We start from the raw sequence: 15,830 nt of genomic DNA on the forward strand, positions 1-15,830 counted from the left end.
AAATTCATATTTCCAACATTGCTATCAATGGAATCATATAAGCAACATCTTTTTCCTTTTTCCACAAATGCCATTGTAAGGATATTTTAAAATAAATAAAATTAAAACTTTTTTCTTTTATTTTAAAAACTTTGCGGAAAAACTAACCCTTACAATGCAAATGTATATTAAAACTTGTTGTCATCTATTCCTAAGCAATCTATCATAACTCTTAAGCACGTGCTCAAAATTCTGATCACCAAACCATGCGATCGAAATCCATCTTCGCAATCAGAATCATCATACACTTCCTTTAAGTTTCTTTACTTTTCTTTGATTCTTAAAACATCAACATGTGACCCAGCCACATCATGTAATAAGAATCTCCAAGTAGGAACTTAATAGAGTTAGACCATGGACTTTACCTGAAATAAAGTCAAACTTATTGACTTTATCATCCTTAGGTAAGTTTGGAAGCTTCATAACCAAAGCCCCTTCCTTTGGCAATAGAAATATATGGATCCTTAGGTAATAGTACATGGGACTATCTCAGACTTAGCCTTTCTCTTTACCATTTGGTCAACCAAGTTGACTATGGCCAATCCCTTTCCATTGGGAAGAGAATGCATTTCTGGATTTCCTGTGTCACTATTGTCCCTGTCCATAAGGTTTTGGTAAGTTGATCTCCTAATCAAATTTTCTTTACTAGTACACTAAATCATTTCTGATTTAGCAGAACCAAGCAAACAGATAGGATCATTAAGGGTCTTGTCATAGTCTATCTCATAGGAGTCCCAAAGGAACTCACTATGTGACTTAGAAAGTGATTGAACCACTAACTTTCTCAAGATGTGATCACACCTAGACCTTGCCTTGCCAATAGGGCTTAAGTGACCTTGAACTTGTGGGTTAGGGAGAATAATTGGAGGAGGTGGAGGAAGTGAGGTTCTAAGATATTTAGGAAGATCATAGATGTCTGAACTTGACATCTTTTGGGAGATATTCAAGATAGTTGATTTAAAGTCCTTAATATAACACCCAATATGAAATATTAAGGCTAGGACCCAACAAACTATTTTATAACTTGGAAGAGGGATGCCGTAATCCAAGCTATAGAATATTTGAAGGTAGGTGAATGACGATTCACCTATTTCTACCATGAAAAATGAAATAATTAATTAGGTTTTAATTGGATTTGAAATTCCTAGATCTTTGAGATTCATTGAACTTTCAATGGCATGTTTCAATCTCGAGTGTGCCCTTCAGGTTTTGTGACTAGGATGCCGAGGATCACAAAACAAGGTGTGAAGTAACCATGAAAATTACTTGGTACCCTTAAGTGTTTACCCCTCAATCGATGTGCCGGTTAACCACACACGCTCCATCGATACTATGATAAGCATTAAGTTACCCTTTGCCTACCTTGTTAAATACGAGTTAGTGTGCCGGTTAACCACACACGCTCCACTAATCGACTTAAACAAAGTGCAAAGTGTAATTTCATGGATTAGCACCTTATTCACATTTTCCTAAGTAACTAAGATTGGGTATTATTAAGAGTTTAGTTACTTAGTATTTATCATTAATACTTTTAATGAAGGGAGAATTATAGTCCTGTCAAACCCGCTCGGCTAACGACCCTCCACCAATCAAGGAAGCGGTGGGTGAGAGTGGACACCCATTAAACTGTCATTTTATAGGCAGTAACCTTATATCCCCCTTATAGACCGACTTCGTGAATGAGGCCTACTAACGGTAAGACTGACTTTACTCTTATACATATATATAAATATTATTAACTTATAATATTGTAAAGTATAAGGGTTGAATTTTAACTCTTTAAAATTCTAAGGGCTTAACTTGGAATTAAAGTATTCATAAAAGAAAACTTTTCAAATTCCAAAACTTGAGGGAAAGTTTTGAAACTATTCAAAACTCTTGGATTTTCATAACTTATGAGTTTTAATTAAAGTATTAAAACTTTTAATGAAGAGACTCTTTGACATCCATAACTTGAGGACAAGTTATGGAGCCATAAAAACTATTTATAAGAAAACACTCTTCATTTTTTTTATAACCTAAGGCATTTTTATGAGTTTTTAAGATTTATAAATGTGACTTTTCATATAACTTGAGGACAAGTTACAAAAACACATTTTATGAACAACTTTTAGATTAATTTGGATTGAAAACATCTAACACATATTTTTCATTAATCTAAAAAACAACTCATAAAACTTTTGGTAATCCATAACTTACGGAGTTAAATGTTTGTTTTATGATGAAACTTTTCATGTTCCATAACTTAAGAATAAGTTATGGAATTCTATAAAACATTAACACCAAATTTTGTAACTCCATAAAAACTTTGAATCAATTTTTTTTAAACCTTTTCATATCCATAACTTATGGAGGTTTCAAAAAACTCTTTAGATCAAACTTTTAAAACTAATAAAATAATCATATCATTTTACCTTTACTAAATTTGACCTAATTCAACTCATATAGCAAATGATTCAAATTTTACAAATAATTAGTTTTTCACTAATAAAATAATCATATCATTTTATCCTTTACTAAATTTGACCTAATTCAACTCATATAGCAAATGATTCAAATTTTACAAATAATTAGTTTTTCACAAAAAAAAAAAGTAATTATCTTAAAATTTGACAAACGTCATATTTTTTTTCCTTTTTGTTCAACTTTGAAAATAAAACATTTGCATCAATATATCAGAAAACAACCCATGGCTCTGATACCACTGTTGGGTATTGAGCATTCTAACACTCCTATGGTGTACATGCAACCCTATAAACCTTGGATCTATGTTTTCTCTATTATACATGCAAATAAGAACTTTCCAAGGCTTAAATCCTAACTAGCATATTATGAAGCTCTTATACTACAAAGTACTAGTTAGATGACATACCTTTTGATGTAGCTTGATGTCTTCAAGCTTTAAGAGCTTAGCCCCAATAGTGTGGAAGCCTCAAGTGGAATCACACAAATCACAAAACACCTTCTAAGACTTTAGAGAATATGGATACTTGGTTCTCTCTAGTGAAATCGGCTAGCCCTTCTTGGTGTACCCACACTAGTGCCCATTTCACCAACCAAGGACATCTTTATATAGTGTGGAGGATTAGGGTTAAACCCTAATACCCATGACCTTTCATTTCCTAGGATCCATGGGTTAAAGCTCCATGGACTATCCATGAAGACTTAGCCCAACCTAAATGAACTTGGCCCACTACACATATATATCTAAGAGTCCATATTTAATTAGTTCATTTTGATCACTTAATTAATTATAAATTAATTCTTGATCAATACTAATTAAATAATATGATTATATTAATATATTAGAACTTATAATATATTAATATAAATCATAAATATACTATTCTTAAAATACTATCCATATAAATTGTGTCGGTGAAGTGCAACCCAAATGGACCATGTCGGGTTGGGTCAAGTACATACCAAATATAGTTATGGACTTAGACATTAATCCAACATAAACACATTTTAGTCGCAAAACCTTACCAACACCCGTAAATGACCTAATAATGGTCAACCCATACCAACACCCGGCCACCTGCAACACATACTCATATTATAATCCCATATTATAAACCTGCAACCAGTACCCGTATTATAAACCTGGTCAATCTGTACCAACACCTGGTCAATTTGTACCAACACCGGACAACCTGCAACCAGTACCCGTATTATAAACCTATTTTGGCCCCAAACTATTACAACCATCCGTACATGACCTAATCATGCTCAACACGTACTAGCACCTGATCAACTACAAACTATACCCATATTATAAAACCATTTTGGTCCCAAACCATTACCAAAACCCGTACATGACCTAATCCTCGTCAACCCGTACAAACACCCGACCACCTACAACCCGTACCCATAATATAAACCCATTTTGGTCCCAAATCATGACCAACACTCGTACATGACCTATTAACGGTCATCCCGTACCAACATCCGACCACCTGCTAACCATACCAATATTATAAACCCATTTTGGTCCCAAACCATTACCAACACCCGTACAAGACCTAATCATGGTGATGATGGGTTTTAGCTATAAGAACATCCTATGTGCTCATACAAACCCTAATGCTTGGATCTAGGTTTCTCTATTGTACATGCAAGTTATCCAAAATTATAAACCCTAATTCTAGCATACAAGTAATCATATTAACATAAGAATGGGTTTAATATATTACCTTGATTGTTATATAGCAATAACAATCCCAAATCCTTCTTGTATTGACTTTAGAAAGCTTAGAGTCACAAATGTCACTCCTCTAATGGTTCACAAACACCATGAGCAAGAGGATGAAGAGGAGAGAGGATGGAGGCTGCCGAAAACGTGTTCTAACCCTAGAAAGAAGCTTCCCACGTTTTTGAGCCTTAAGGGTTTTATATATAGTGAGGCTATTAGGGTTATCTAACAAGGAAACCCTAATTTGGATGCTTAAGCCCTAAGCAACCCATGGACTCCTTTCCTTAAAGGCCTTGGACGATTTCTCATGGGTTTCCCCATAGAATTCGTCCACTCCTCAATATATGGCAATCCATAGCCCAATTTGCAATTATCTTATAATTACAATTCCAGTCCCTTAAATTTAATTAATCTCTTTTAGTCACAAAACTAATTACCAATTAATTATTGACTAATATTAATTAAACAATATGATTTCTCCTTTAATATATTATTCCCATAATATATTAATAAATCATATTTAATCATTTCTCTCCATAATTCATCCTATCAGGTTGCTTTGGTGAAGGCAACCCAAAAGGACCATGCACCATCGGGTCAAGCACATACCAAAATAGTTATGGACTTAAACACTAATCCAACAGTCTCCCACTTGGATAAGTCTAATAACTATTATGCGTATGACTTCAGATCCTGATCTGCAATCGTAGCTTTCCAAAGCTGTTGTCAACTCTGATCCTATCAGATACGCGTGTCCTTTAGATAAGGGATCATATATTCCTCCATTCTAGATATCGTATAAGACATGATTTCAAATCATTCTCTTTGTACTATTTCTCGACTTCCGATTTATGACGACTGACTAATTGAACAAATCAAATTAGCCCTAGCCCGGCCTCGCATTTACGTTTGTCATCACTAAATCATCGAGGGGCCCAAAGATATCGCTTTTATCCTACTTTGGATAAAAGGAACGGATAAACTTTGATTCAATGCTCGCTTGCACTCACTCACCGAATCACACACAACAATATGTTTTATGACACCAAGTTACTGGTGCGTTTACATATTATCAATGTGCAACCGATTTGCAAGATACAACTCACACGTCTCGGTTTCAAGAATATAAGATGTTATCGTCTCACCAATCACTCGTGATACAATTCATGGAGTGATCCAAGTGAGCGTGGGTTTAATCCAATGCTCAAATTCATATTCGTAAGCACTCATTAATGTTGCAGCAAACATTTTCTTATGTCTAATACTCTTTTATACATTCCACACACCAATTCATGACAGTCTTCATTCATACCTACTTCCAACATATGAACGACTATGGCCCGTTCGAATAATTTGACTGTTCTTAACCAATTAAATTATTCAGGAAGTCAAAACATGCAAAGTGAAACACAAGAATAATACTAATCCCATATGGCCTCAAACCTTTGAGCATAAATAAAACACCTTTTATTTATCACCATATCGATTACTCATTATTTTTCGTTTCAGGTAATCAACTTCTTACTTGAATTATTACAACACTTGTCCCATGCTCTTAGCATGCACACAATGTTTACCTATGGTTCTTACTTTGTGAAGTAGATCAAATGAACACATTTCCAATCATACTCATTTCACAACTCCTAATCCTTTTCCCAAGTGAAAGAATATCAAATTCTTGCCACTTATGGAATATGTTAGATTCTAACATTTTATGCAATGATCCTTTCGTAATGTCATAGCACAAAAATCACAATGACTATTGCCAATGAAATTACAAAGTTCTCTATCAGAGATTGTTATAATACAATTTCTTAGATATGATGTCTCTCACTCAAAGAACAATCCTTTGAACATCCTTTTGCATAAAAGTTTCTAATCTACACATAGATTTTCAATATTCAATTCCCAATATGGAGATATTTCCATATTTTCCATATGACAACTCATTCTTAATAGAATCTTATCTATTCATAATAATGTCGATATGGTCCATCCGATATCATACTTCCAACTTCTCACAAACGACCAATCCTCGGCGAACTTTGGATTGTCCTTTGATAGTTGTTTAATTATCTTAGTCAAAACTGATTCTTGTCCTTTTTCCCTCTAAATGTGCTAGACATTTGGAAAATTTTAGAATGGTCAAATATTATAGCCTATCCAATCGATCCTATACCTGAAGCGTATGGGACACAATGCATAATGTCTTACATAAAGATTTGATACTTCATCAATCTTCTGCCATAATATTTTATTTGCTATGTTCTCAAAATTTGAATTGTGAAGAGGAATGTCGTAATTATAATCGAAATTTTAAGAACACACTATGTACCCTTGACTAAATTTATTAACATTCCACAACCTAAGCCTTTAGATTTAAAATGAAGCATAATACTCTCTGCCTTAATTATAGTAGAACAACTTTACAACTCTTGCGACTTTGCCAAGTATAACTATTGTTTTCTATAATTAATCTTGCCAACTTGCAATACTTTCCTTAATAATCATACAATCATAACATTTATGCTCCCACTATCATGATGATTATTATAAACATAACGCTTATGCTCCCACTAGCTTTGACATGTATTCAGAAACCAGCTTAACTTCCAGAAAAACAATACTCATTGAATTTCTTAAGTTCTTGTTTCTAATACCTAATACTTTGATAATCCTTTATCTAAGCTTATACACCTTTCCCTTAGATAGCTCATATGTGTGTCTAAACAATTAAGACTAATTGTCAAATCTCACAATTCAAATTATGGAGAGGGATACCGTAACCATAATCGAATTCGAGAATACAATTTCACAATTACTATCTTCTAAAAATCATTCTTAGTGAAATTATTTCCTTACAGTCATTTTCATGAAGGATGAAATCTTATGACACTTAGATTTTAATGGTGTATGTGTTCCTATCCATGTGAATTTGTCAAAACCAAAGTTTACGACAAATTCAAACTCATATGGACCGAACTTTCTTAATCTTGATTTCTTGCCTTATGGTAGCACAACTGCCCACCATGTCTTCCAAGTAGTTAGGCAGCTCATCTTTTCCTATCAATGTACTTTTCATTGATCAAGGTCCTTGCCTTTTATGCATTCAAATAAGGACTCATAGGGCTCACATGCATAATTAACTCAATTGGAACGGCATAGAAACAATATAGTGTCAACACGATAGGTTGTAAACCTCAACTCGTGTGCTAGTGATGATCGATAAGGTTTATTTTGATTTGTTCTTGAAACCTTTCAAGACCATTAAGACTCCCACTGACTCCTTGACATATAAGATTCTCTTGTCAATAAACATTTCTTGACAAACAAATATTCAAGAGTTAGTGTAGTTTTTATCAAAACACTTCATAAATTGGTCCTAGTTGGTCTTTGTCTTATCCAAGACATCACAACTTTCCGCATTTGATAAATTTTATAAACCTTCTTAATACTTATCACTCAATGTCACAATCTTAACTCTAAGACTTGTTTTGGAACGAAGTATGATTGACTTCTTGATTTAACCATTTCTTCAATTCTCGATTCCTCTTTTTAGACATACAATTGTACTAAGACTCACTTAGAGGATCAATTAAGATATGGTTCTTAATCATTAAGACCTATCATCAAGCATAAAAGCTACTCTCCCTTCTTCTTAGAATGGAGAAACTTTTATCTTTCTGCCTACTCGATTCTTCTTATTCGTTCCGCTTATTGATTTAAACTTTTTCAATCAATTCAGAATTACACTTATTCTTATAAGTATAATCATATTTACTAAACCTTTAGTAAATTATGATGAATATCTTTGTTATTCTTGTGGTAGACTTAATCAACACACAACTTTGTGTACTCGATTTCTTAGTCCTTCACTTGACACTTTGTCAATGAATTAGTCTAATTTCCAAATATGAAATTTCTCATTCATCATGCAACCAAGTTGCATGATTCCAAATTTCTGTCCAATTGAAACTTGGGCGATGAGAAACTCTCCCTATTTGGTAAATTCTGGACATTTCCACAAACAATATAATTAAGAATCAAATCCATTATTGCTAATATTAGAAACATTCAAACATCAATTTTTCATATACGCCATTGCAAGGATAAATAAATAATATAAAATCAAAATTTATTCTATTGCAGAAAAATTTGTCCTTACAATGCAATTCATTGAAAAATTATTCTAATACATCTTTCATAGCAATCTAACTCTAACTCTAAGTAGCAGCTCAAGAATCTAATCTTCAAGTAATGCGATCGAAATCCATTCCTTCGCGGTTAGATTCTGCTCACTTCTTCCCTTAAGCTTCCTTTCTTTTCTTCTATCCTACAAAACATCAATTGTAATCTTATCACATTATGTATTAAGAAACTAAAATAGAAGCTTAAAAGAGTTAGTCAATGGATTTTACCTAAAGCAGAGCCATACGTTTTGACTCTCCCATCTCTTAGATCTCTTAGGTAAATAGGCCAGCTTCGTCTCCAATGCCCCTTCTCTTGGCAATAAAAGCAAACTCACTCTTTCGGAACAGGACATGGAACTACTTCAGACATTGCAATGCTCTTATGATCAAACTTTTCGATCATAGCATGCCTTTTGTTGCCATTGTCTATATCCATAGAGGTCTTGAAGGCAGATTCACCAATCCACTTTGCTTTTCTATTACGCCAAACCATTGCTGATTCAGCAGCAATAAGCATATAGGTGAGATCTATAAGGTTCACATCGCAGTTCATCATATAGTACTCTCTTACGAACTCACTATATGAGTTTGGAAGTGATTGAAGAACCCAATCAACAGCCATCTCCTCACAGACAACGGATCCCAATATTCTTAACTTATCAATGTGTGACTTCATCCCTAGGACGTGTGCACACACCGACCTTCCTTCTTTATGTTTACTTGCCAAAAGGGCTTGAGTAAGCTTGAACTTTTCAAGCCTTCGAACTTGTGGGTTAGGGAGAATAATCGGAGGAGGTGGAGGAAGTGAAGCATGATTTCTTGTTCCTCGATCGAATCGTGGAATACCATCTTCATACGGAATGCTTGTTCCACGGGATTTGGGAAGACCATAGTTGTCGTACTTTGACATCTACAAAACGGGAGAAAACGAATTCAAGTTAGTTGATTGATTGAGGCCTTAGTAAATCACCCAAATGAGATACTAAGGCTAGGACCCAACACAATATGCTACAACCTAGAAAAGGGATGTCGTAATCTAGTTGCAGAATATTTGAAGGTAAGTGAATGACGATTCACTAATTTCCACCACAAAAAACGAAAAAAAAAATTAAGTTTTAAATCTATGAAGACTCCTAGATCCTTTGAGATTCATTGAACATTTCAACGGCATGTTTAAATCTCAATATGCCCCTCTAGTTTGTGACTGGGATGCCGAGGATCACAAAGCGGGTGTGAATAACCATGCAAACTTACATGGTGCCCTCACATGTTAGAGTCACCTATTTGATGTGCCGGTAAACCACACATGCTCCACCGAACTATGACAAACATTGAGTCACCCTTTGCTACCTTTGCTTAGAACCATTTAGTGTGCCGATTAACCACACACGCTCCACTAACGTCTTTGCAAGGGCACAAAGTGTAATTTCATTGAATTGCATGAATTCACTTTTACCTAAATAACTAAGATTGGGAATTTGTAAAACATTTAGTTACTTTTGTACTTCATTATACTTATAATGGAAGGTTTTGTCCTATCCTACCCGTTCTGCTAACGGCCCTCCACTACTCAAGAGTGCGGTGGGTAAGAGTGGATACCCATTCAATCGCCATTTTATAGGCAATTTCCTTAAACACCCCTTATAGACCAGCTTCGTGAATGAGGCCTACTAACGGTAAGACTGACTTTTACTCATATATATATATATATATATATATATATATATATATATATATATATATATATATATATATATATATATATATATATATATATATATATAATGTTAGACTTTTAATGTTATATATAGTATAGGGTGTATTTTACACTTTTAAAATACTATGTGGTCAAATTTAACAATTATACCTTTAATTCAATTAAATTGTAAACCAAAACTTTTATGGATTTATTAAACCTCCTTTAATTATACACCTTAATTAATTAATAAAACCATAAGGGTGTGATTTGAACTTTTCAAAACAATACTAGGGTTTTAGAATTTAACATTCCTAAATTAAACTTTTAATCAACTTTTAAATTCCAAAACTTGAGGGCAAGTTTTGAAACATTTCAAAACATTAGGATTTAGAATTTAAATATTTCAAAATCAAACTTTTCAATCAAAATTTAAATTCCAAAACTTGAGGGCAAGTTTTGAAACCTTTTTCAAAACATTAGGGTTTCAACTATTAAATTTCAAAACAACAAAACTTTTGAGTTCAAATTTAAACTATAAAACCTAAAGGGGAAAATATGAAACTTTTCATAACACAAGGATCAAATAACAAATAATCTTAATTAACATTTAATCACATAATTATCCATATTTGATTTATTTAATGATTTCTTGCAAAACAATTTACTAATTTAATCAAAATAATTAATCAATTATCACATAAGGAAACAAATATTTTATTAATTGATAAATATCTTCAATTAGATCAAGAATATAGTCATATATATCATAAAATCGGATTTATATTGATCTAATATGATAAAGACAAGTATCTCAAGGATAAACAGCAAGAAATCCCGAAAATAGTTCCATCTGATGCTCGAACTCGCCGAGTACCCCCATGGACTCGCCGAGTAAGGGCAACTCGTCGAGTCCACAGTGGGACTCGCCGAGTCCATCATGTAGAACCACAAAAATCGAATTTTTCCAACATACAAGGCATCAATACAATAGAAACCAATCTAGGCTCTGATACCACTGATGGGTTTTAGCTATAAGAACATCCTATGTGCTCATACAAACCCTAATGCTTGGATATAGGTTTCTCTATTGTACATGCAAGTTATCCAAGACTATAAACCCTAATTCTAGCATACAAGTAATCATATTAACATAAGAATGGGTTTAAGATATTACCTTGATTGTTATATAGCAATAACAATCCCAAATCCTTCTTGTATTGACTTTAGAAAGCTTAGAGTCACAGATGTCACTCCTCTAACGGTTCACAAACACAAAGAGCAAGAGGATGAAGAGGAGAGAGGATGGAGGCTGCCCAAAACGTGTTCTAAACCTAGAAAGAAGCTTCCCACGTTGTTGAGCCTAAAGGGTTCTATATATAGTGAGGCTATTAGGGTTATCTAACAAGGAAACCCTAATTTGGATGCTTAAGCCCTAAGCAACCCATGGACTCCTTTCCTTAAAGGCCTTGGACGATTTCTCATGGGTTTCCCCATAGAATTCGTCCACTCCTCAATATATGGCAATCCATAGATCAATTTGCAATTATCTTATAATTACAATTCCAGTCCCTTAAGTTTAATTAATCTCTTTTAGTCACAAAACTAATTACCAATTAATTATTGACTAATATTAATTAAACAATATGATTTCTCCTTTAATATATTATTCCCATAATGTATTAATAAATCATATTTAATCCTTTCTCTCCATAATTCATCCTATCAAGTTGCTTTGGTGAAGGCAACCCAAAAGGACCATGCACCATCAGGTCAAGTACATACCAAAATAGTTATGGACTTAGACACTAATCCAACAGGTTAACCCGTACCAACTCCCAACCAACTACATCTCGTACCAATATTAAAAAGTAGTTTTGGTCCCAAACCATTTTGCAACACCCATACATGACCTAATCTTGGTCAACCCGTACTAACACCTGACCACTTGCAATCCGTACCCATATTATAGACCCATTTTGGTCCCAAACCATTACCAACACCCGTACATGAACTAATCCTGGTCAACACGTACCGACACCCGACCCCCTTCAACCTGTACCCATATTATAATCCCATTTTTGTCCTAAACAAATACCAACACCCGTACATGACCTAATCATGGTCAACTCGTACCAACACCTGACCAACTGCAACCCGTACCCATATTATAAACACATTTTAGTCCCAAGCCATTACGAACTCCCGTACATAACCTAATCATGGTCAACTCGTACCAATTCCCAAACACCTGCAAGCCATACCCATATTATAAACCCATTTAGGTCCCAAACCATTACCAATACCCTTACATAACGTAATCCTGGTCAACCCATACGAACAACAGACCAACTGCAACCCGTACCCATATTATAATCCCATTTTCAACGCAAAACATTACCAACACCCGTAAATGACCTATTCATGGTCAACCCGTACCAACACCCAAACATATGCAACCCGTACCCATATTATAAACCCATTTTGGTCCCAAACCATTACCAACACCCATACATGACCTAATCATGGTCAACCCGTACCAACACCCGACCACCTGTAACTCAGACCCATATTATAATCCCAGTTTGGTCCCAAACCATTACCAACACTCGTACATGACCTAATCGTGGTCAACTCGTACCAACACCCGACCACCTGCAACCCGCACTCATATTATAAACCCATTTTGGTCCCATACCATTACCAACATCCGTACATTACCTAATCATGGTCAACCCATACCAACACCTGACCACCTGCAACCCATACCCATATTATAAACCCATTTTTGTCCCAAACCATTCACAACACGCATACATGAACTAATCATGGTCAACCTGTACCAACACTCGACCACCTACAACACTTACCCATAATATAAACCCATTGTGGTCCCAAAAAATTACTAACACTCGTACATGACCTAATAACGGTCATCCCGTACCAAAATCCGACAACCTGCAACCCGTAAAAATATTATAAACCCATTTTGGTCCCAGTCCATTACAACCACCCGTACATGAACTAATCGTGGTCAACCCGTACCAACACCCGAACACCTGCAACCCGTAAGCATATTATAAACCCATTTCGATCCCAAACCATTACCAACACCAGTACATGACCTAATTTTGGTCAACCCATAGCAACACCCGACCACCTACAACCCGTACCCATATTATGAACCCATTTAGACCCAAACCATTACTAACACCCGTACATAACCTAATCATGGTCAACTCGTACCAACACCCGACCACCTACAACCCGTACCTATAATATAAACCCATTTTTGTCCAAACCCATTTCTAACACCCGTACATGACCAAATCATTGTCAACCCGTACAAACAAACGACCACCTATAACCCATACCCATATTATAAACCCATTTTGGTCCCAAACCATTACTAACACCCGTACATGACCTCATCATAGTCAACCCGTACGAACACCCGACCACCTACAACCTTTACCTATAATATAAACCCATTTGGGTCCCAAACCATTACCAACACCCATACATGACCTAATAATGGTCAACCCATACCAACTCCTGACCACCTGCAACCCGTTCCCATATTATAAACCCATTTTGATCCCAAACCATTACCAACACACATACATGACCTAATCATGGTCAAACCCGTACCAACAACTGACCACCTACAACCCGTACCCATATTAGAAACCAATTTTGGTCCCAAACCATTACCAACACCCATACATGACCTAATCATGGTTAACCCGTACCAACACCCGACCACCTACAACCTGTATCCGTAATATAAAGCCATTTTGGTCCCAAACAATTACAAGCACCCGTACATCACCTTATCATGGTTAACCTGGACCAACACCTAACCACCTACAACCCGTACACATATTATAAACCCATTTTGGTCCCAAACCATTACCAACACCCGTACATGAACTAATCATGGTCAACCCGTACCAACACCCGACCACCTTAAAACCTGTACCCATATTATAAACCAATTTTTGACCCATATCATTACCAACACCCGTACATGACCTAATCATGGTCAACCCGTACCAACACCCGACCACCTGCAATCCGTACCCATATTATAAGCCCATTTTGTCCCAACCCATTACCAACACCCGTACATGACCTAATCATGGTCAACCCGTACCAATACTCAACCACCTGCAACCCGTACCCATATTATAAACCCATTTTGGTCCCAAACCATTCCCAACACCCATACGTGACCTAATCATAGTCAACCCGTACATACACCTGACCACCTGCAACCCGTACCCATATTATAAACCCATTTTGGTCCCAAACCATTACCAACACCTGTACATGACCTACTCATGGTCAACCTGTACCAACACCCGACCACCTGGAACCCGCACCCATATTAGAAACCCATTTTGGTCCCAAACCATTACCAACATCTGTACATGACCTAATCATGGTCAACTCGTACCAACACCTAATCACCTGCAACTCGTACCCATATTATAAACCCATTTTGACCCCAAAGCATTACCAACACCCATACATGACCTAATCGTGGTCAACCCTTACCAACACCCGAACACCTATAACCCGTACCCATATTATAAACCCATTTTTGTCCCAAACCATTACCAACACCCGTACATGACCTAATCATGGTCAACCCGTACCAACACCTGACCACCCGCAATCCGTACCCATATTATAAACCCGTTTTGGTCCCACACCATTACCAACACCCATAAATGTCCTATTCACGGTCAACCCGTACCTACACCCAACCACCTGCAACTTGCACCCATAATATAAACCCATTTTCGCCCCAAACCATTACCACTTCCTGTAAATGACCTAATAATTGTCAACCCGTACCAACATCCGACCACCTGCAACCCGTACCCATAATATAAACCCATTTTGGTCCCAAATCAATACCAACACTCGTATATGACCTAATAACGGTCATCCCGTACCAACATCTGACCACCTGCTACCCGTACCAATATTATAAACCCATTTTGGTCCCAAACCATTAACAACACCCGTACATGACCTAATCATTGTCAACCCATACCAACATCCAACCACCTCCAACCCGTACCCATATTATAAACCCATTTTGGTCCCAAACCATTACCAACACCCATACATGACCTAATCATGGTCAATTCGTACCAACACCCAACCACCTGCAACCCGTACCCATATTATAAACCCATTTTGTCCCAAACCATAACCAACACCCGTACATGACGTAATCATGGTCAACGTGTACCCATAATATAAACCCATTTTGGTCCCAAACCATTACCAACACCCGTACATGACCTAATAATGGTCAAGTCGTACCAACACTCGATCACCTGCAACCGTACCGATATTATAAACCCATTTTTGTCCAAACCATTACCAATACCCATACATGACCTAATTATGGTCATCTCGTACCAATACCTGACCACCTGCAACCCGTGCCCATATTATAAACCCATTTTGGTCCCAAACCATTACCAACACCCTTACATGACCTAATGAAGGTCAACCCGTTCCAACACCCAACCACCTGCAACCCGTACCCATATTATAAACCCATTTTGGTCCCAAATCATTACCAACACCCGTACATGACCTAATCATGGTTAACCCGACCACCTGCATGTAGGAATTTATATTTTGTATGGTAATAATAAAAACAAAGCAAGTATGGATATTACACTTA

This window comes from Lactuca sativa, chromosome 5 (genome assembly GCF_002870075.4).
Source record: "Lactuca sativa cultivar Salinas chromosome 5, Lsat_Salinas_v11, whole genome shotgun sequence".
Lineage (NCBI taxonomy): Eukaryota > Viridiplantae > Streptophyta > Magnoliopsida > Asterales > Asteraceae > Lactuca > Lactuca sativa.